The 24,237-nt window shown below is 46.7% G+C and overlaps 1 protein-coding gene across 2 annotated transcripts in view; it reads right to left on the bottom strand.

The window, feature by feature from the left end:
- The window catches only part of nkain2 (sodium/potassium transporting ATPase interacting 2), an 851,703-nt gene that overhangs the window by 692,405 nt on the left and 135,061 nt on the right, over positions 1-24,237 (bottom strand). The gene's annotated exons all lie outside the window — the stretch shown is intronic.

Genomic DNA, 24,237 nt, shown 5'->3' on the forward strand with positions numbered 1-24,237 from the left:
TTCGCAGGTCGCATTGGGGGCTCGAGAAATTAGGAAGCCACTTAAAAATGGTCTCACAATCTCTCCCTCCAAAGAGGGCTTTCAGCGAATGGCATTCCTCAGTTTAGGGAACGGGACTAAGTGCGGCCTCTGCTGTGCATTCCCCGCTGAGGCCGCCTTTCTAACCAGATAGCATTGCGCTGCGAGCCCCAGCCAAACGTGCTCACTATAGGACATAGTTCCCATTTGGTTCGATCGGGCCCGTAGTTTTTATTGCCGTTGTTCCTTTATACATATAAAATTTAGGAAGGCTGGAACCTGTCGAATTGCCTTCCAGTGTAAATTATGTTCGTTGCCTGCAATTTTACCTCGTGAGCCTTCGCGGAAACATAACCCTCATGAACGGTGGGCCTTTACTGTAATTAATTCCTCTTTTTCAAACTTTCAGTATAAATAAATTAGCTGCATCAATTTTAATAATGGTCTTTTTACTTTAATTAAGTTACCTTGAAGACTCATCCCTTTTTGAGACTAACTCTAAATGATTTAATCCTCCTTGATTTATATTCCTGAAGAAATCATAGAATCCTACAGTGCAGAAGGAGGTCATTCAACCCATCGGGCAGCATGGTAGCACAAGTGGATAGCACTGTGGCTTCACAGCGGCAGGGTCCCAGGTTCGAATCTCTCCTGGGTCACTGTCTGTGCGGAGTCTGCACGTTCCCCCCGTATCTGCGTGGGTTTCCTCCGGGTCCTCTGGTTTCCTCCCACAGTCCATAGACATGCAGGTTAGGTGGATTGGACTTGCTAAAATTGCCCTTAGTGTCCAAAAAAAGGTTGGAAAGGGTAATTGGGTTAGGGGATAGGGTGGAAGTGTGGGCTTTAGTGGGTCGGTGCAGACTTGATGGGCCGAATGACCTCCTTCTGCACTGTATGTTCTATGATCTATGATCTATGATCGAGTCTGCACTGGCCCTTGCTGCGACAGGATGCCCTACCTAGGCTCAATACCCCACCCCTAACCCCACCTAACCTTTGGGCAATTAGCATGGCCAATCCACCTAACCTACACATCTTTGGACTGTGGGATGAAACCGGATCACCCGGAGGAAACCCACACAGACACAGGAGGAATGTGCAAACTCCACACAGACAGTCACCCGAATCGAACCCGGGTCCTTGGCACTGTGAGGCAGCAGTGCTAAACTGTGGCACCATGCTGCCCTTGATGTTGTTAATGTTTTAACGTTAGTGGTATTTAATTTGTCTACTTATTTTTTACCCTCTGAGTCAGAGGGCTGTACATTCAAATCACTCTCCAGGTCTTTGACAACCCAGTGCAGGACTGCAGGAATGTTGCACTCATCGAAGTGCCATCTTTCAGATAAAATTTTAAGCCAAGGTCCCATCTACTCTTTTAGATGCAGCTGTCATGCACACTACCCAGGAAGCGGGCACACACGTACATTATCTTCATATGGTGGTCGCACACGAGCTGTATGTTGAGGGAATGGAACCCCCTTCGGTTAACATAGGGCACCCCCAGATGGCCCGATGAGCGCAGGGCAGCAAGTGTGGCATCTATGAACCCCTGGACCTGGGCATCCTGGTGATGATGGAGAAACCTGCTGCCCGGGCATCCTGTGGGGCCTGGTCCAAGTCAAAAACAATGTAGTCTTTCACCCGAGCATGCAGGGCATTCGTGACCTGCCAGTTGCAACTGTGGGCTGTGGCCTGTGAGATACCACACAGGTCCCCACTCGAGCCTGTGGCATAAAAGTGAGGGGCTGCAGTGACCTGATGGCCACCAGGAGGGGGTGTCCTCCTCCACGTGGTGCCAAGTCTGCGAGTACCATCTCCTTGTTGAGACGGATCCTGCGGCACATGCTGAGGTCATTTGTTTGAATGACCGGCAGCACCTGTACATCCTGGCCCGTCATAGGACTCCCCCTCTCGGTCCCTCCCTAGCCTGATGGGCGGCCGGGACTTCAGGGTGTGGGGCGGGGTCAGGCACAATGCCGCTGCCTCGAGCCCCTGCAGACACTGCTTCTGTTGCCGTCTTCTCCGGTGTTTGGCCACATCGTGTAGCACTAGCATCACTGGGGCAACCTCTGTGTTCACTTGTAACCTGTCTTTTTCAGGTGTGAAGTTAAAGAGTTTAATATTGTATACATAATAAATTTTTGTTTTAAAATACCAAATCCCTATTTTTTCCTGCAATCTCTCCTGGAGCAAATCATTCTTTCCGGAAAGTCTCCCAAAATAATCTATAACATTAGGGTTTAGGATCAGTATTCTATCCACTGTTGGGGTCTGGTCTGGGATCATAATAATAACTACAATGCATAGATACGATTGTGAACATTAGTCCTTAATCAGAAACGAGAGTTTTTCCACATATGCTTTTCTAAATTATTAAATTAATATTTGATAATATAGTGCTCTGATGTAATATCACTGGATTAAGGTCTTTCCTCAGAAACATTCAATTCCAGAAATCATAAAAATACAGTGATATTAACACTATGGCAGCAAATACCTCATAATTCTAATTTCAGGCGTTCACAAGATTTAGGACAAAATTCACAGCACTGGCAAATCGTGACTCTTCTTTTGCCATTTGTAAAAATCATTATGCTTTTAAACACTTTTTAAAATTCCTTCATGGGATGTAGGCATTGCTGACTAGTTCGTCAGTTATAACCCATCCCTAATTGCACTTGAGAAGGTGGTGTTGAACTGTCTTCTTGAACCGCTGCAGTCCATGTGGTGTAAGCACAACCCACAGTGCTATGAGGGAGTGAGTTCCAGGATTTTAACCGAGCGACAGTGAAGGAACGGCGATATGTATTCAAGTCAAGATGGTGAGTGGCTTGGAGGGGAACCTCCTGGTCGTGATGTTCCCATATATCTGCTGCCCATGTCCTTCTAGATGGTAGTGGTTATGAATTTGGAAGGTGTAGTCAAAGGAATCTTGGTGAGCTTCTGAAATGAAATGAATGAAATGAAAATCGCTTATTGTCACGAGTAGGCTTCAATGAAGTTACTGTGAAAAGCCCCTAGTCGCCACATTCCGGCGCCTGTTTGGGGAGGCTGGTACGGGAATTGAACCGTGCTGCTGGCCTGCCTTGGTCTGCTTTAAAAGCCAGCGATTTAGCCCAGTGAGCTAAACCAATGCAGTGCATCTTGTAAATAGTAGACATTGCTGCCACAGTGGCTAGTCCAGTTCAGTTTCTGGTCAATGGTAATCACCAGGATGGTGATAGTGGGGGATTCAGTGATGGTAATGCCATTGAATGTCATGGGGATATGGTTAGATTCTCTCTTGTTGGAGATGGTCATAGCCTGGCACATGTGTGGTGCGGATGTTCTGTGCCACTTATCTTCCCAAGTCTAAATGTTCTCTAGGTTTTTCTACAAATGGGGACAGGCTGTTTCAGCATCTGAAGAGTGGGCGAGATACTAAATGAGTACTTTGCATCAGTATTTACCAAAGAGAAGGACTTTGTCGATGATGAGTCGAGGGAAGGGTGTGTAGATATTCTGGGTCGTGTCGATATCAAAAAGGAATGTTAGGTGTCTTAAAAAGCATTAAGGTGGATACGTCCTTGGGCCTATCTCAGAATACTGAGCGAGGCAAGGGAGGAAATTGCTGGGGCCATGACAGAAATCTTTGTATCCTCATTGGCTACAGGAGAGGTCCAGAAGACTGGAGAATAGCCAATGTTGCTTGTTTGTTTCAGAAGGAACGAAGGGATAAACCACGAAATTATAGGCCAGTGAGCCTTTCATCAGTGGTAGAAAAATTATTTGAAAAGATTCTTAGGGACAGGATTTATTCACATTTGGAAAGAGATGGACTTATTAACAATAAGCAGCATGGTTTTACGAAGGGGAGATTGTGTCTCACTAACTTGATCGAGTTTTTTGAGTAAGTGATGAAAATGATTGATGCAAGTAGGGCAGTGGATGTTGTTTACATGGACGTAAGTAAAGCCTTTGACAAGGGCCCTCATGGCAGACTGGTATAAAATGTGAAGTCACACAGGATCAGAGGTGAGCTGGCAAGATGGATGCAGAATTGGCTCGGCCGTAGAAGACAGAAGATAGTGGTGGAATGGTGCTTTTCTGAATGGAAGGTTGTGACGAGTGGCTTTTCTACGGGGATATTTGTTGTTCATAGTATATATAAATGATTTGGAGGAAAATGCAGCTGGTCCCATTAGTAAATTTGTGGATGACACAAAGATTGGTGAAGTTCCGGAGAGTGAAGAGGATTGTCAGATGATACAGCGGGATATAGAACAGTTGGAGATTTGGGTGGAGAAATGGCAGATGGAGCTTAATCCAGACAAATATGAGGTAATGCATTTTGGAAGGTCTAATACAGATAGTAATTATACAATAAATGCCAGGACCCTTAGGAGTATTGACAGGCAGAGAGATCTGGCGTACATGTCCACAGATTACTGGAACTGGCAACGCAGGTGAATAAGGCAATGAAAAAGGCATACAGCATTCTTGCCTTCATCGGTGGGGGCATTGAATATAAAAATTGGCACGTCACGCTGCAGCTGTACACTACCTTCGTTAGGCCACATTTGGAATATTTCATACAATTCTGGTCGCCACACTACCAGAAGGATGTGGAGGCTTTGGAGAGGGTACAGAAGAGGTTTGCCAGGATGCTGCCTGATCTGGAAGGTACGAGCTATGTGGAGAGATTGTATAAATTTGGCTTGTTTTCACCCGAATGACGAAGGTTAAGGGGCGACCGGATAGATGTTTACAAAGTTATGAGTAGCATGGACAGAGTGGATAGTTAGATGCTTTTTTCCAGGTTGGAAAAGTAAAGTACCGGGGAACATAGGTTTAAAGTGCAAGGGGGAAAGTTTTTTTTATACAGAAGGTGGTGAATGCCTGGAATGCGCTGCCGGAGAAGTGGTGGATGCAGATACAATAGTGGCATCCAAGAGGCAGTAGTGTTCTTTGAGTTGTGAATGAAGCTCAACATTGTGCAGTCATGAACGAACACACCCACGTATGACCTTAGGATGGAGGGAAGATCATTGATGAAGCATCTGAAAATGGTTGGGCCTTGGACATTACCCTGAAGAACTCTTCCAGTGATATTCTGGGAATAAGATGGTTGAACTCCAAGAAACACACCATCTTCCTTTATGGTATGACTCCAAGGTATGACTCCAACCAGTGGAAAACTTTCCCCAATTCCCACTAACTCCAGATTTGCTAGGACTTCTAGCAAGGTTACTTAATACTTGATACCACTCTCGGTCAAATGCTACCTTAATACAAGGGCAGTCATTCACACCTGTCCTCTTGAGTTCAGTCATCGACTGTCAAGCGATGATGATTAAATTCTCTCTTGTTAGAGATGGTTATTGTCTTGCTTTAGTGTGGCATGAACATCACTTGCCACTTGCCCAAGCTGGATGTGTTTCAAGTTCTGCTGCTTTTGGACACGGACTGCTTCAGTTTCTTAGGAGTAATGAATGGTGCTGAACGTTGTGCAGACCTTATAATGGAAGAAAGATCATTGGTGAAAATGGTTGGGCCTAAGACACTACCTGAGAAAGATGACAAACGTTTTGCTCTGAATATTAAACCAGGTTCATTACTTATTAAATATGCATACTTTTATTTTCTCAACAATTGAAGGAACAATTTGGGCTGAAAATTGAATTAAGCCTACATTTAGTTGCAAGAGTCATAGCTTGTGACCTGCCTGTGCCTACTGCCATTGGGACAGGCTGGTACAGACTTCAGCTCAATAGAAACAAGGATACATAGTAAATAGGAGCAGGAGTTAGACCATCCGGTCCTCCGAGCCTGCTCCATCATTCAATATAATCATGTCTGATCATCCAACTCAGTAACCAGTTCCTGCTTTCCCCCCATATTCCGTTTAGCCCCAAGAGCTATATCTAACTCCTTCTTGAAAACACAGAGGCCAGAATTCTCCGGTTGTTGGGGTTCTCTTTTCCCTCCGGCAGCCTAGAGTGACTTTAATGGGAAATTCCATTGACAAGCGGCAGGAGTAGGAAATCCCGCCACCAGCGAATGGCCCACCACCGGGAAACATCCGACTGGGGACCAGAGAAGCACACCCACAATATTTTGACCTCAACTGCTTCCTCTGGTAGTGAATTCCACAGCCTTACCACTCTCTGGGTGAAGAAATTTCTCCTCATCTCAGTCCTAAAAGGTTTATCCAGTAGCCTTGAACTATGATTCATGGTTGTGGACTCCCACACCATCGGGAACATCCTTCATGCATCTACCCTGTCTAGTCCTGTGAAAATGTTATCAGTTTCTATGAAATCCATCCTCATTCTTATGAACCCATGTCAATATAAGCCTAACCAACTCAATCTTTCCTCATATGTCAGTCCCACCATCCCAGGTAAACCTCTGCACTCCCACTATAGCAAGAACATCCTTCCTCAGATAAGGAGACAAAAACTGCACACAATATTCCAGATATGACCTCACAAAGTCCCTGTATAATTACAGCAAGGCATCCCTGTGCCTGTACTCGATTCCTCTCGCAATGAAGGCCAACATACCATTTGCCTTCTTTACCGCCTGCTGCATCTGCATGCTTACCTTCAGTGACTGGTGTACGAGGACACCCAAGTCTTGTGCACATTCCCCTCTCTTAATTTACAGCCATTCAGATAATAATCGACTTTCCTGTTTTTTTTACTAAAGTGGATATCCTCGCATTTCTCCACATTACTGGATCTGCCATGCATTTGCCTATTCACTAAACTTGTCCAAATCACACTGAACGATCTCTGCATCCTCTTCACAGGTCACCCTCCCAGCCAGCTTGTGTCATCTGCAAATTTGGAGATATTACATTTAGTTCCTTCATCTAAATCATTAATATACATTGTGAATAGCTGGGGTCCCGGCACTGATCACTGTGGTACCCCACTAGTCACTGCCTGCCATCGGAAAAAGATCCATTTATTCCTACTCTTTGTTTCCTGTCTGCCAACCAGTTTTCTATCCATCTCAATTCACTACCCCCAATCACACGTGCTTTAATTTTAACACTCTAATTTCTTATGTGAGACTTTGTTAAAAGCGTTCTGAAAGTCCAAATAGACCGCATCCACTGGCTCCCCCTCATCAACTCTACTAGTTACATCCTCAAAGAATTTCAGTAAATTTGTCAAGCATGATTTTCTTTTGCGAACCCATGCTGACTATGTCCGATCCACTTTCCAATTGCTCTGCTAATAAATTTTTTAGAATGGACTCTAGCATTTTCCCACCTACTGACGTCAAGCTGACTGGTCTATAATTCACTGTTTTCTCTTTACGTCCCTTTTTAAGTAGTGGGGCTACATTAGGTACCATCCAATCTGTAGGAACTGTCCCAAAGTGTATAGAATCTTGGAAGATGACCACCAATGCATCCACTAATTCTAGGGTCACTTCCTTAAGTACTCTGGGGTGTAGATTACAGGCCCTGGGGATTTATCAAACTTCAATCCCAACAATTTCCCTAACACCATTTATCTACTAAGAATGATTTCCTTCAGTTTCTCCCTCTCACTAAACCCTGTGTCCCTCAACATTTCTGGTACATTTCTTGTGTCCTCCTTTGTTTTGTGAAGACAGAAACAAAGTATGTATTTAGTTGGTCAGCCATCTCTTTATCGTAGATTATAGATTCCCATGTTTCTGACTGTAAGGGACCTACATTTATCTTCACCAATTTTTTTCTCTTCACATAGCTATAGGAACTATTACAGTCAGTTTATGTTTCCCACAAGCTTACTCTCATACTCTATTTTCCCCTTCTTAATCTTCTTCACCATTTACCTGATTGTAGCGTTGATCCAAATGGGGCTAGCCATGCAGGCTGCTTGACAGCTCAGCAAAGCCGGTGCCAAACAACATTTGCTCATTTTACATGGAGCAGCTAATCTGCTTCCCTTTACAGGCAGTATGTTCTTCTTAAAGGGAATCTGCATTCAGTGGAATAAAGCTGCTGCTGGTTGCCTGCATTGACACGGTCTCATATGGAGCTGCACAAATGGAGCATCAAGCAAGAAAGAGGAGTCTTAGTTTCACAAGCCAGCACTGGAGGCCTTGGTGATAGAGGCAGGCAAGAACATGGAGATCATATTTCCAGAGGAGCAAAGGAAGGTGCAGGAGGCCCTGGCATAGGGACTAGGAGCAAATGGCTGGGGGAGTCAATGCAAGCTAGGAATACGGCCCTGAGTCCCTGGCAGCAATGCCACGAGAAGTGTAATGATCTGACATGGGTGGTCAAAGTCAGGAATTGGGTCTTTAAAGGACTTCATTCTGACTGTACCACTGGTCTCTCATGCTACTTATTTTACCACACTGCCATCACTGACCCATCAACAGCCCATGGCACTCAGGACTCACACTTAATAGCCATGATGTGGAGATGCCGGCGTTGGACTGGGGTGAGCACAGTAAGAAGTCTTACAACACCAGGTTAAAGCCCAACAGGTTTGTTTCAAACACTAGCTTTCGGAGCACTGCTCCTTCCTCAGGTGAAGAAGGAGCAGTGCTCCAAAAGCTAGTGTTTGAAACAAACCTGTTGGACTTTAACATGGTGTTGTAAGACTTCTTACTGTACTTAATGTCCAGATACACCATATCACCCTCACACACATTCCAATGATTGCTGTCTCACACCAAGTTTTCATTGTTTCCATATGATTCCAGCTATGGCAATTCCATCACCCAAACAATCACTGCCATTCTGCCCTATCTCTTGCAGGACAAAGTCATCTTTAACTACCTGGATTAGAACAGAACCAGTGAAGCATAAGGGTGTTGCATCACCTCAGCCCGACAATGAGATGTATTTCCACATCATAGTGCTGTGGTACTGAAAACAGGCTGAGAGGTACACATAGGCCAGGAGCAGAAACTGTCTCATGAGGCCCTGGCTGAAATTGATACTGGCCATCTGCATAAGCACTGAAGTCAAGGCATAAACTTTTTATTGCTATATGGACTTTGTGATTACCAACTCCAAAGAACATGCTATGAATATATACCAAACTTCAAACACGGTTGATCATCTTTGCAGCAGGACGAAGTACAGACAAAAGAAGCCATCAGACTCCACAATGCGCTGATGGCTGCTCAGACTAAGGAGTTTCAGAGGACAATGGATCTTGATTTAATCACCATGGATAAATAGGAGTATCCTAACTCTCCCATTAACCAGTTGGAACCTGGCTTGGGCAATGGCAATGGTGGGCATATACCTATGATTATAACCTAACTTACCAGTATAAAGAAAGGAACATCAAACTGATCTTCAGCAATAACTTGGGAGTCCCCCAGGCACAAACATCACAAGAAGAAGGACCCTGGGTTTTGAACCTAGAGAAGACATCCACATCGAGTGATCGTAGCCTGCCAGCCTCCTTTACTAAGTGCGGGTAAACCCCAAAGCTCAGCTGTGAGTCTGAGTCATATCTTGTTGAGTAAGAGAATTGTGAATAAAATTGCGTTAAGCCGTGAACCTGGTTTGTCATTTCTTCATCTCGCAAATAAGGGCACCTGGGTAAAACTTCTGAGTAAGTAAACTGGTCGAATGCATCAGAGGTTTTACAAGGACAACAGTGCCAGAACCCATGGCATCCACTGTTGCTGAGAACATTAAGTATAATGGAATGCCCTGCCTTATACCCCTTCTCAACTCCCAGCTCACCCCCATCCTGCTGTGTTCCATAATGTTCCAGCTGCTGATGGTATAACATGGATCACTTGCTTTCCACCCTAACTCCGTTCCATCACTCCAACGTTCCCCTTTCTGCTTTTCAGCTTTGGTCTGCCCAACCAAGAGATAGAAAGGGAGAAACGCCACAGCAGTGATACCCACAGCCACCAGTCCTGATATGGCCACTGCATGTATCTTCGAGACTGAAGTTGGGATCTGCACGATTGTGCTGTATCAGCTCCCTGGAAGGCAAGGTTGCAGATGGCTTCCACTGCAGGGGAGTCAGGTGAGGTCTTTGATAGGGTGACATACATATTAACTACTATTGGGCCTAAACTTCCTCCTGTCAATCTCAAGGAGCACGAAGGAGTCTGACTCCAACTTAGCAGAGAGAATCGTGCAGAGCTTACCATTTTCCACAGCTTCTGCCCCATCTCTCTGCTGTATTGCAGACACAGAGGTACTGCAACTGCAGCACCAATACATTGCAGGTGGAACAGGTTATCAAACATTCTGCCCTCCTTGGGAGGATGCTGCAACACTCCTAAACAAATCCAACACTTCACCAACAACACCTCCAAAAACCTCCATTGTATTTCCAGAGACTTTGCAATAGCAACAATTGGTCAAAATCGTCTTACAAGTTGAGTTCCTGGCCTTTTAGTAATGCTAGTGCTGGGACTCTCTTCCAGCTGTACAAATCTTTTGACAAGCAAAAAGGTTCAATAGACCTTTGTGGTCCAAGTTTGTAAATTGAACATCAAATTAGTCGATACGGCTGATGTTACAATCTGGCCAGTTGGGAAGCTTACAACACACGTACGGAAAGCCTGTGTCAGTGCCTTCCTTTTTAAAAATAAATTTAGAGTACCCAATTCATTTTTTCCAATTAAGGGGCAATTTAGCATGGCCAATCCACCTAACCTGCACATCTCTGGGTTGTGGGGGTGAGACCCACGGAGACACGGGGAGAATTCGCAAACTCCACACGGAGTGACCCAGAGCCGGGATCAAACCTGGGACCTCGGCGCAGTGAGAGAGCAGTGCTAATCACTGCGGCACCGTGCTGCCCCCAGTGCCTTCCTAATATGTGGCGAGAAGCTTGCCACGTCACAGGCAGGCCGAGGTCGCCAGAGGTACTGCATTCTTGACTCAAAGGGCCTTGGGCTTACATATTGCCTGGTCCAGTGACAGTAGGGATCCCAATCTTGCAGCAGTGACAACAATACCAATTGCAGTCATTGCTTACTGATAGGCTAGCTAAAAATAAAAGGGTCAAAGAATAAATGGTTACCTAACAGACATCTTTTATTCAAATAGCCCGAGAGTAACAGCAGGATTCAAGCAGCATCAGCTCAAACTCAACTTAAAAGACTGCTGGGAATCACTAGCATTTAAATTACATTTAGATGAAAGATATCAGTGACTAAATGAAATGCATTAGACTATAAATATAGTTGATTATCAATTTGTAAAATGCATGTGCTGATTTTTTTTAAAAACCAAGGCTTTATAAGCAGTTTCTGATGTAAGTAAATAGAATAAACTCACAGGAAGACAACACTCTGCTCAAGGAGAGAGAAGGGTTACCAACAAATGGGTAAATTTCAGGCTCTCAGCTGTATGACTGCACCTGTAGAGTTTTTTGTATTTTATCATAGCTAACAGAGATAATGCTACCCGCCAAATGTTGCAGTGCTGACAAATGAGGTTGAATGTTGCTGATCAGGTAGAAAAGTGGGCCGCCAGCACAAATGGGTGGCTAGTAGGACTCCCCCTTCAATTTTACAGCCTGCAGCCAATTTAGTAGCTTTCCAGTGGGGTCAGCCCGTCCTTAAGAGCTACCAGTCCAATCAGAAGGCCAGCAGTTCTGGACCCTCAGCAATGCCAACAGGAATGGTGGCCACTGCTGAGACATGCTGGAGGCCTGCTGAATTCAGCAAACCAAAGGAAGAAAATATTTCAGAGGCCCACAAATTGCTGGGGCAGCAGGGGCTATCTTCCCTGCCCATGATCCCCAATCAATCCCAGCAGGCTCCCGCTGGGAGGTTGCCTCCATTCAATTGACGGCCTTCTCACGGGGCAGGGCTTGACCCGCACTGGTAAATGCTGAATGTTTGGTAAAATGGCCCTTAATAGCTGGGCCTTTGCATATTCAAATTCGCTGCTTGCTGTTTTGGGTAAAATTCACTGGCGGGGCAGTCGAGGGAGCTGATACAACATGATTTCCCAAGATTTTACTGCCCATCCCCTTCCTTGTGACTTTATGAGGGCCAGTAGAATTCTGCTCATGCAGTTGGTAATATTTCCAGTGTACATGTACATGCAGGCCTTTATGCCAGTGGGCATTTGAAAAGGTACATATTTTTGTCCATGGTTAATTGAGAAGAATTTCATGGTCATTATTTGTGCATTGCATTCGAATGAGGAAGTGTAGAGCTGAGACGAACAGGAAATATTTTGCGTATTTCTTTCACTGTATTAAGAAAAGCTATTATGCTGAAAGAGCACAAAATTATTAAATCTCCTGGCAATCAGACACACAGGAAGTGTTTACAAATCCTTAGAAAGTAATGTTCGTGGGCAGCATGGCGGCGCAATGGTTATCACTGCTGCCTCACGGCGCCGAGGTCCCAGGTTCGATCCCGGCTGTGGGTCACTGTCCGTGTGGAGTTTGCACATTCTCCCCGTGTTTGCTTGGGTTTCGCCCCCACAACCCAAAGATATGCAGGCTAGGCGAATTGGCCACGCTAAATTGCTCCTTAATTGGAAAAAATTAATTGGGTATTCTAAATTTTTTAAAAAGAAAGTAATGCTCTCTTTTAATCACTCATTAAAAATTGGTGCTTCCCAACAATTTATAGCCAAGATGGGAACACAAATGAAGACAGTCCACCTAGACTGATTACAACTAGCAGGTCGTTTAAAAAGACATAATAGACTTAGTTTTTCACGGCCGCCTAATCCAAACTTGGTGAGACAAATGTTGGAAAAGCAGGAAAATTAGATCGCGAGGCCTATGATTTCTTCACAACCCCAACTTGATTTTCTTTCCCACACTCAACTAGGACTGCCAGTGGCCGCTCTTGCCCCATTAGCTACATGGAAATGCCATTGGGAAGGGTCTGACTTTTCCAGGCCTTTTGTGTTCCATTTGCTCCTGTTTGCAGTGCTCCCTGAGAATGGCATGTGAACCATGTTGATAGGAGCATGGTAGTGCCCCACATTCTGCAATTGGAGGGAGAAAATATAGGAATGACCTCTCATGGATTTTAATGTCAGCCGAGGTTTTTAGGCAACGAGCTGCTCCACTGTCTTGGGACTTACGTCCCTTTCACTGTAGCACCCACTGCAGCACCGTATCAGCTTTCCTTGGAGCTGCTGGTGGGCCTCTGTTTAGTGGTGGATGTCCTGCTGGAAATCTGCCGTAAATACCTAGAGCTGGATTCTTCCGCCCACTCGCCGCAAGATCGCCACAGACGGGACGCAGACCATGTAAAGGTCCATTGACCACAGGTGAAACTTTCCGGACGCCGAGCAGGTGCGGTCGGAGAATCCGGCCCCTAATGACTCCCCAATTTAAGAAATTGAGTTGGTATCTGAGCGTCAGAGAAGTTTTAGGAAATTCAACCTTTTTAAGTCGGGAGGGATGACATTAGGATAACTATTCTTTTCACCATTACGACATTATCCACAAAAGAATTAATTAGGATCGATTCTGACTTTTTGTGTGACATGTCGGGCTGGATTCTCTGGTCCCCCAGAGTGTGTTTCTAGGTGGCACGTCGTTTGCTGGCAGTGGGATTATCTACTTCCCTTGCTTGTCACTGGGATTTCCTACTGAAGCCGCCCCATACCACTGGGAAACTTGTGGGCAGGGGTGTGCTGCTGGCAGGAACAGAGAATAAGTGAATGTTAGTGAGCTGCCTGCTGTTTTAAATCTCCCAATTTTTCTGCAAAAAGCTTAGTGTGGATTTTCCATTGTTTTAACTGCAGAACTGGTGCTAAATCAGACAGATTGATCTTATTAGGTTCCCACTTGAATTCATACCAGGCTGTTTTCTGATTCATGTTCTACGCCAGCATTCTCATTCGGCATATATGACAATAGGGAAACTGTGAAGGGCTGCTCGTTGTTTCTAATTTTGGCTGGAAGCCTTGCTTGGCATCAAGTCCATCCATTAAAATTAGGCATTAAGGGGCATCAGCATTATCATGTTTTGTTTTAAATTCAATTGTGGGATGTGGGCATCACTGACAAGGCCAACATTTATTGCCATCCCTGACTACCATTGAGAAGATAGTGGCGAACTGCTTTCTTGAGCACCTGCACTCCTTGTGGTGAAGTTACTCCATGGTGTTGTTAGGGGTTCCAGGAGTGTGACTGAGTAATAGAACATACAGTGCAGAAGGAGGCCATTCAGCCCATCATGTCTGCACCAACCCACTTAAGCCCTCACTTCCACCCTATCCTCCTAACCCAATAGCCCCTCCTAACTTTTTGGTCACTAAGGGCAATTTATCATGACCAATCCACCTGGCCTGCACGTCTTTGGACTGTGGGAGGAAACTAGAGCACCCAGAGGAAACCCATGCAGACACGGGGAGAACGTGCAGACTCCGCACAGACAGTGACCCAGCGGGGAATCGAACCTGGGACCCTGGCGCTGTGAAGCCACAGTGCTATCCACTGTGCTACCGTGCTTCCCACAGTCAATGATGAAGGAACATATATTGTAGCCACAATACATATATGGCTGATCCAGTTCAGTCACTGGTCATTGGTAACCCCAGGATGAGGGGAGATGGTTAGATTCTTTCATGTTGGAAATGGTTATTACCCAGTACTTATGTGGTCTGAATGTAACTTAACAGCCAAGCCTGAATGTTGTCCAAGTCTTGCTGCATATGGATACAGATTATTTCAGTATCTGAGGTTCATGAATGGCTCTGAACATTATGCAGTCATCAGCAAACATCCCAAATTGCTGACCTTATGATGGAAGGAAGGTAATTGATGAAGCAATTGAAGATGGTTGGGCCCAGGATACTACTCTGAGGAACTCTAGCAGTGATGTCCTGGGACCTAGATGCTAAACCTTCAACAAACACAACCATCTTCCTTTGTGCGAGATATGGGGCGAGATTCTCCGACCCCCGCCGGGTCGGAGAATCGCCGGGGGCTGGCGTGAATCCCGCCCCCGCCGGTTGGCGAATTCTCCGGCACCGGATATTCGGCGGGGGCGGGAATCGCGCCGGTTGGCGCCCCCCCCCCACCCGCCCCGCGATTCTCCGGCCCGGATGGGCCGAAGACCCGCCGATAAAATGCCTGTCCCGCCGGCTAGATTAAACCGCCTACCTTACCGGCGGGACAAGGTGGCGCGGGCGGGCTCCGGGGTCCTGGGGGGGGCGCAGGGCGATCTGGCCCTGGGGGGTGCCCCCACGGTGGCCTGGCCCACGATCGGGGCCCACCGATCCGCAGGCGGGCCTGTGCCGTGGGGGCACTCTTTCCCTTCCGCCTTCGCCACGGTCTCCACCATGGCAGAGGCGGAAGAGACTCCCTCCACTGCGCATGCGCGGGAATGCCGTCAGCGGCCGCTAACGCTCCCACGCATGCGCCGCCCGGAGATGTCATTTCCGCGCCAGCTGGCGGGGCACCAAAGGCCTTTTCCGCCAGCTGGCGGGGCGGAAATTCGTCCGGCGTGGGCCTAGCCCCTTAAGGTTGGGGCTCGGCCCCCAAAGATGCGGAGCATTCCGCACCTTCGGGGCGGCGCGATGCCCGACTGATTTGCGCCAATGATTCCAACCAGTGGAGAGTTTTCTTCCTGATTTGCAATTACTTCAGTATTGCTAGGGTTCCTTGCTGCCACAGTCAGTCAAATGCAGCCTTGAAATTAAGGGCAGTTACTCTCACCTCATCTCTGGATTTCAACTCTTTTATTCATATTTGGAATGACGTCAGGAGCGGAGTGGCCCAGGTGGTAACTGAGATTTAGTTTTACTGAGTAAGTGCAGTTTGATAGTGCTGTTGACAACTCCTTCCATCAGTTTGCTGATAAACGGGTGTAGACTCATTGCATGGTATTTGGCCTGGTTGGATTTGTCCGCTTTTTGTAGACAGGACATAGCTGGTCAATTTTCCACATAGTCAGTTGTACAATGTGTTCTACTGATGCCGCCCAGGCATCTTCGCACTGCCAGCTTGGCACCCTGGCAGTGCAACCTGTGCACCCATGCAGTGCCACCCGGCTCCCATCCCAGGTGGTATTGCCAGGTTGGAAGGGGCATGCTAGGGTGCCAGGCTGGCAGTGCTAAGATGCCCAGGTGGCATTTTGCCTTCAGCATGGATCGGGCCCAGGGGTGTCCTGCCTTTATGAAGTAGGGTGCGGGGAGTCTAGAGGACCACAACAGGTGAGTTGGGGCATTGGAGGGTCTGGGGGTCGCGTCAGAGTATGTCCTCCTGCACTGACGAATGGAGTGCCGGAATCACCCTCTAATCCTACTCAGAACGGCCTTGTTTCCTTTTTCGTTAGATCACACCCAAAAGGAGGCTATTTGGCCCATTGTGTATAAGCCAGCTCTTTAGAGAAACAACTCACATAGTCTCAGACCCCCACCTTTTCCCCATTTCTCTGTGGTGAATGTTTTTTCCACTCTCTCTAATGCCATCCCATCTGTGTTAGTCCCAATCCCATAAATCCAAATTTTATGTAATTTCGTAATTGGCGATTGGGCGGAGAATTTCTTTTTACGATGGAACCGGGGGCGGCGCATGTTTTCAGAAGTTCCGTCCCGTCCAAAACGGGGTCATTGAGGAGCTGCACGCTGTAGGGACGGCCTCAGGACGTCATCTGAAGGCCCGGCCCCAATGCTCCGCCCCCACTGGGATGAGTTCCCGACAGTGTGGGTGAAGTGTGGTCTCAGCGGTCGGGAACCCGGTGTGGCAGCTGCGGACTGTGACCAGCGCTGTCACAGGTGGGTGGGAGCCATGCTGCTGGCCAGGGGGGCTTCAGCAAGGGTCGGGGGGACTAGTGAGAGGTTGCCAGGGGGTGGCGAGATGGTGTCCAGGGGGGCACTATCTGGCAGGTCGGGTCCATGCAGGCCGGAGCCATGGTGTACGGCGCGACCACTGCAGGTCATCACCATGCGCATGCGCGGCCACGGACCCGGCAATTCTCCAGCCGTTTTTGTCGTGGAGGCCAGGCGTTTTATGTGGCGTGGCTGCTAGCCCCTCACCGGTCTACTGGGGCACCGCCGATTTTCTTTTAAGTAAAAAGCCACAGATCCTCTGGATATACCTGGAAATCGCAGAATCAAGCCCCATTTCTCTTTCATAAATCCAGGCTTACTATTCTTAATTACATTATGGTTTTTTAAGTGCCCTGTTATCGCTACCCTAATAATAGCTTCAAGAATTTTCTTTGCCAGTAATATTTGGCCAAGTGGTCTATGATTCCCTGTTTTCAATCTTCCTTCTTTCTTAAATGGTTGGGTTATATTTGCTACCTTCTAATCCTTGGGACGTGTTCTCAATCTAAGGAGTTCTGGAAGATCAAAACTAATGCATCAGCTACCTATTTTAAAACCCAAGGATGCAGCTTGTTATGTACAGGGGACTTGTTGCCACTCAGTTCCATTAATTTCTCTTGTATTGTTTGTATACTTAAATTAATCAATGCGAGTAGAGTCTCTATGACTAATTCAAGTTTCTCGCTAGACCATTAGATCACCATTATTCCTGTATTTTTTTACGCCTTCTACCTTGAAGACAAATGCAAAGTTAAATTTGGTAAAGAGCGAGTGTTTTGTTGTATCTTATCTGGGGGCGGGCGTACGTTTGGTGGGGGATTGCCATTTCAGGTGGAAACTACCCGCTTTTAGGGGCTGTTTAGCACAGGGCTAAATCGCTGGCTTTGAAAGCTGACCTAGGCAGGCCAGCAGCACGGTTCAATTCCCGTAACAGCCTCCCCGAACAGGCGCCGGAATGTGGCGACTAGGGGCTTTTCACAGTCACTTCATTTGAAGCCTACTTGTGACAATAAGCGATTTTCATTTCATTTTCATTTTCATTTCATTTAGGTACTTGGGAGTGCAGGTAGCTCGGGATATTGGGCCCGACTCCTTCATTTGAATTTTATAAGCCTGGTGTCTAGGGTCATGGCAGATCTATTGAGATGGGATAGCCTTCCACTATTGTTGGCAGGTTGGGTGCAGGTGGTTAAGATGAATATTTTGCCACAGTTTTAATTTTTATTTCCATGCCTACCAGCCTTTTTGCCGACAATGGGGGTGGGACGGTTGATTTTGTCATTTGTGTGGGCAGGTAAAGTGGCAAGAATTAGGAGGACAGTGCTTAAGAGAGAGCGACAGTCAGAGGGCCTGGCACTTATTAATCTGATGTATTACTATTATTGGGCGGCGAAAGCATAGACGCTGCAAGGTTAGAGTAGGGAGCCGGAGGCTTGGTGGGTGAGGATGGAGGCAGGCGGGGTCGGGGTTATGGGCGCTGGCAATGGCGCCGCTCCCGTTTGCCCCAGGGAAACATTCGGGTAGTCCAGTGGTGGTGGCCATGTTGAAAATATGGAGGCAATTTCAGCAGCAGATTAGGTTACGGGTGGGGTAAAAGTTGATGCCTATCCAAGGGAACGATGGGTTTGAGCCAGCGAGGATGGATGCTACGTTTCGGGGATGGGAGGAGCGAGGGGTGATGGAAATGAAAGATCTATTTCTAAGGCGGTTTACAAGTTTGGAGGAGTTGGGAGAGAAGTTTGGAATCCCACGGGAGAGGTTTTCAAGTATATGCAGGTGCGGAAATAACAAAAATGTTTTTTCTGACTTTTCTGGTGGTGCCACCCTCCTCATTAATGGAGGAGGTGCTGTTGATGATGGTGCTGGAGGAGAGCGGGGGTGGTGTCATCTCGGCGATCTATGGGAGAATTTTGGAGGAAGATATGACGTCTCGGGACAGCGGGGGGGGGGGGGGGGTAAGGTCAAGTGGGATGAGGAGCTGGGGATGGTGTAATGCTGCTATAGAAGAACGGTTGTGTGGTGAAGTTCTGCGGAGGGTGAATGCCTCAACCTCAAGTGGGGTTGATACAGCTAAAGATAGAACACAGAGCTCACCTGATGAAGTCGTGGATGAGCCAATCGTTTGAAGGCATGAGCGGTGTGGGAGGGGCCCGGCCAATCATGCACATATGTTTTGGTCCTGCCCTAAGTTGGAGAAATTTGGAGGTCGCTCTTCAGCACCATATAGGGGGTCTTGCATGTGGATTTACAGCGCAGTGCACCGGGGGGGCCATATTTGGGGTTTTGGACTTGGCGGAACTGCAGACGGGAGGGGGCAGACATTTTAGCCTTCGCGTTGCTGATCGCATGCAGCTGGGTCCTGTTGGGGTGGAGTTCAGTTACTCCACTCTGTGCCTTGGTGTGGCTCGGGGATCGAATGGAGTTTTTGTTATGTCGCGTGTTTAAAATGTTAAAATATCAAAAATGTGAATTAAAATATTTTTTTAAAAACAACATTCCATTTACCTTCCGAATCACTTGCTGTATCTGCATACTATCTTCAGGCGAGCTATATCCATATATACATTGAAGGGCTATTTTGAATTGTTAAAATATATTACATAGTCTCCAAACAATCACAACACTAATACAATCTGAGTAATAATATATTTTCATGCCAGCGGGGGGTTTATCTGGTACTTTTCCTGAATGATTTAGAAGTGATATTTGTGACGTTTGATCTATTTTTTTTAAATGAGTGTAATATTCCTTATTTAACGTCATAAATATTGTGGAAGTAAATCTGTATGATATGCAAAACTAACTCCAGACGGTGGAGTGCATTTAGTGCTATGAATTTAATTCAGAAAAACACTAACATTGTAATTTTCTCGATTGTATTTTTGCCACCAAACCTATTTTTGACATCAAAGCAGGAATATTCCCTGGGGTGGAAAGTTGGATGGTAAAATTCTCAACATCATGATACCTGACCTTAGAAATGCTTTAATGTGCTAGACAGGCTAATTACTCAGAAGTTAAAAAAATTCTCATTTAGTCTGCAAGGAATTTGGTTGAAAGCAACTCAGATACATTCTCATATGGTATTACACTTGACATTTTTTTTCAAATGCATTTTTAAAATTAATCACGGACGCGATCTAACCGTGACGAATGTGATATAAAATAGTTACTTTAGAGTTACTAGTTAATGTAATGTAGAAATAAGCCACTTTGATTTTTGCAGTTAGGGACAAAGGAATTTGAGACCGCATGGAAAAAGCAGGAAGAGGTGTGTCTATGAGAGTGAGACTGCATTGATAGGGGCCAGAGAAAGGGATTGGAAGTGAGCCAATCAGAATAGATCGAACAGGTCAGGAGGGACATAGGCTGACCTATGTCCGTCGAGTATGTGAAACTTGATACCATTTGAATTGATTTTGCAGAGATCTCTTTGTCTTTTAGTCAGTCGTTTTCTGGAGTGTAAGAGGCAGGATGTCCTGTTACATTTCTGTAAGATGATTCAAGCTTGCAAGCTAAATAAATAACTTCTGTTTACGTGCGAATCCGTCTCAACTTTTATTGAGGCCAGACTGACAGAGAAAGAAATTTGGAGATCAACAACCGAATTGCAATAAAGTCCCCTTTCGAGCGCGTTTAGCCAGGTGTTTCCCACCGCACCAAGCGCCGAGAAAGACCATGCTATTGAAAACTATCAAACGGGACTTTGTTGCAGCCCGGGGCCTCAGCGGGGAACGCCCGCCGAAGCCGCACTTAATCCCGTTTCCTGCATTGAAGAGCTCCACTCATAAAATGTCATATAAAATTGGTGTCCCGATCGCTCGACCCTCCTCCATAGACCCAACCCATCTATAAGGGGGTCTTCGCCCCATCCCACACATCCCACCTTACATGGGCAGGGCACCTCCAGGTCTGATCCCTGACACAGGCACAATGTCAGTCTGACACTGCCAGCCTGCACCCTGGCATTGATACCTGGGCACTTTGGCAGTTCCAGGCTGGCACCGAGGTGTCACTGCCAGGGTGGAGTGCCAACGTTCCCAGGAGGCACCACCCTGCCCAAAGGGCAACCATTTCAGGGCCTTCAATCCCCTGGGAGAACCCTGTGTCGTTCCATCTGGTCTCCATTTGTGGTGACCAGTACCAGCACTCGCCTAAGGTCTATGAAGAGAAGGGGTTCGATCCAAATGCCTCAAGTAGGTCATGTGAGCTGCATATGAGATTAGATACTCACTCTAATATGTAGATTTGCCAAATACAGATCGTGACATCTTACAAAATCCCATTAGATCTCGAGAGGCATGGTGAGATGGGTAGATCCCAGAAGAGGCCTCTCCCGGCATCTACCGGCTGCGCCTTGCCACAGTTCGTCTGAAGGGGGGCACGATGCAGCTAACAGATTGCACCCCATGTGTTCTACAGTCAAGCGAGTTGGAAGCAATTTACATTTGATAATAGCTTCATTTTATGTGCAAGAACATGGAAATAATTGATTTCCCATCAATTGTCACTCTATACAACTTGTGGCTCAAATTACTGATGATGAATGCAACCCCAATTCCCCATTCACCAACTATTACACACTCTAATCTTCCTTCTACTACTGATCATTATAACCTACTCTTGACCATAGTTCTGAAAGCCATAACAAAACAAACATTCCAAACAATTTCATAAATCGACCATCAATGTATCATGAATGCAACCATCTGCATTCACTGGCGAGGATTTAAACTAACTTTGCAGGGGCTTGGGATCCTGAGGTTCGGCAGGGATAGATGCACAGCCAAAATTAGAAGAGAACCATTAGAAGAGAAGACATTGAATATCCAGACCAGTTCAGTCACAAAGGAGTTTGGTAAGATTAGGTGGTATTTATTTTAATACAAGGAGTCTGACAAACAAGGCAGATGAGCGGTGGGCACAAATTAAAACATGGGGGTATGATGTCATTGCTGTTATTGTGACATGGTTGAGAGAGGGGCAACTCAATATTCCAGGATACAGGATCTTCAGGTGAGATAGGGAAGGAGGTGAAAGAGGATGGGGTGTCGCAATTTTGATCAGGGAATCAATTATTGCAGTAAGGAGAGACAACATCTTAGAAGGCTCTTCAACTGAAGCCATATAGGTAGAAATTAAAAACCAAAAAGGACCAATCACATTGCTGTGAGCCATGATGTGGAGATGTCGGCATTGGACTGGGGTGAGTACAGTAAGAAGTCTAACAAAACATGGTTAAAGTCCAACAGGTTTGTTTCGAATCACTAGCTTCCGGAGCACTGCTCCTTCCTCAGGTAAATGCTGGGAGTGTTCTATAGACCAACTAACAGTCTGAGATAAATAGAAGAGCAGGTATGTAGGCATTTTCAGAGAAGTGCAAAGGTAATTGGGGAGTGATAGTGGGGGATTTCAACTTCCTCAACATTAACTGAGGTATCCATAGTGTAAAAGGTGTAGAAGGATTGGAATTCTTAAGATCATAGAGTCATAGAATTCCTACAGTGCAGAAGGAGGCCATTTGGCCCATTGAATCTGCACCAAACCTCTGAAAGAGCACCCTACCTAGTCCCACTCCCTTCCCCTACCCTCATAACCCACACATCCTTCAACGCAATGGGGCAATTTAGCACGGCAAATTGATCTAACTTGCACATCTTTGGACTGTGAGGAAACAGGAGCACCCGGAGGAAATTCATGCAGACACGGGGAGAACATGCAAACTCCATACAGACAGTCACCCAAGGTCAGAATCAAACCCGGATCCTTGGCACTTAGCAGAATCCATGCGAAACACTGTGCCACCGTGCCGCCCTGCATCCAGGAGAACTTTTTAAGCCAGTAAGTAGAAGGTTGTACAAGAGAAAGCGCAGTCTTGGACTTAATTTTGTAATGAAGCTGGGGAAGTGGTTGAAGTATCAGTGGGGAGCATTTTGCAGAAAGTGATCATAACTCCGTTAGATTCAAGATTGTTATGGAAAAGAACAAGGATGGGCCTGAGAGCAAAGTTCTAAACTGGAGAAAGGTCGATTTTAATAAGATCGAATATGATCTGACCAGAGTGAACTGGGAGCAGCAGGCACTTTTAGGTAAATCTGTGACAGAACAGTAGGATACATTCAAGAAGGAAATAGGGACAAAACAGGCCTACATGTTCCAATCAAGATAAAGGGTAGGACCAACAAATCCGGTGAACCTTGGATAACGAGGGACATACAGCAGTGGATAAGGAGAAAAGGGGAGAGATATTGCAGATATCGAGGGCTCAAACAACAGAAGCTCTAAAAGGTAGCTGAATGTGCAAGAGGAAACTTAAAAATGAAATTAGGAGAGCGGAAAGGGAACATAAAAGGATACTGGAATGTAAAATAAAGGAAAATCCTAAGTTGTTTTACAAGTACATTAAGGGCAAAAGGATAACTAGGGAAAGAGTAGGGCCCATTAACGACCCAGTGACAATTTGTGTGTGGAGCCGGATGACGTAGATCAGGGGCGTCATTCTCCGACCCCCCGCTGGGGGGATATTCGGCGGGGGCGGGAATCGGGCCCCCCCGCTCGATTCTCCGGCCCGGATGGGCCGAAGTCCCGCCGATAAATTGCCTGTCCCGCCGGCGTGGATTAAACCACCTTTTGAATGGCGGGACAAGGCGGCGTGGGCGGGCTCCGGGGTCCTGGGGGGGGGCGCGGGGTGATCTGGCCCCGGGGGGTGCCCCCACGGTGGCCTGGCCCGCGATCGGGGCCCACCGATCCGCGGGCGGGCCTGTGCCGTGGGGGCACTCTTTCCCTTCCGCCTCCGCCACGGTCTCCACCATGGAAGAGGCGGAAGAGACTCCCTCCACTGCGCATGCGTGGGAAACTGTCAGCGGCCACTGACGCTCCCGCGCATGCGCCGCCCCAAGATGTCATTTCCGCGCCAGCTGGCGGGGCAACAAAGGCCGTTTCCGCCAGCTGGCGAGGCGGAAATTCCTCCGGCGTCAGCCTAGCCCCTCAATGTTGGGGCTCGGCCCCCAAAGATGCGGAGCATTCCGCACCTTTGGCGCGGCGTGATGCCCATCTGATTGGCACCATTTTGGGCGCCAGTCCGCGGACATTGCGCTGTTTCGGGAGAATTTCACCCAAGATTCTAAATGAATACTTTTCACTCTTAAGGTGTGGGTATAGAAGTCAGGGAGAAGGAACATGATAAAATTGAAGAGATTAATATAGACAGAGAGGAGGTTCTGAGTGGTCTGGTAGGGTTAAAAATAGACAAATCTCCAAGGCCAGATGAAAAGTATCCCAAGCTGTTGAATGAGGCAAGAGAAGAAATAACAAGGGTGTTGACAATAATTTTCAATTCCTCTTTGGTCACAGGAGAGGTGCTGGAGGACTAAAGGATAGCCAATGTGGTACCATTATTCAAGAAAGGAGGAGGGGATAAATCCTTTTTGAAGAGGTGAGCAGGTGTGTCGATGAGGGCAATGCATTTGACATAGTCTACTTGG

The sequence above is a fragment of the Scyliorhinus torazame genome, chromosome 4 (assembly GCF_047496885.1).
Source record: "Scyliorhinus torazame isolate Kashiwa2021f chromosome 4, sScyTor2.1, whole genome shotgun sequence".
NCBI lineage: Eukaryota > Metazoa > Chordata > Chondrichthyes > Carcharhiniformes > Scyliorhinidae > Scyliorhinus > Scyliorhinus torazame.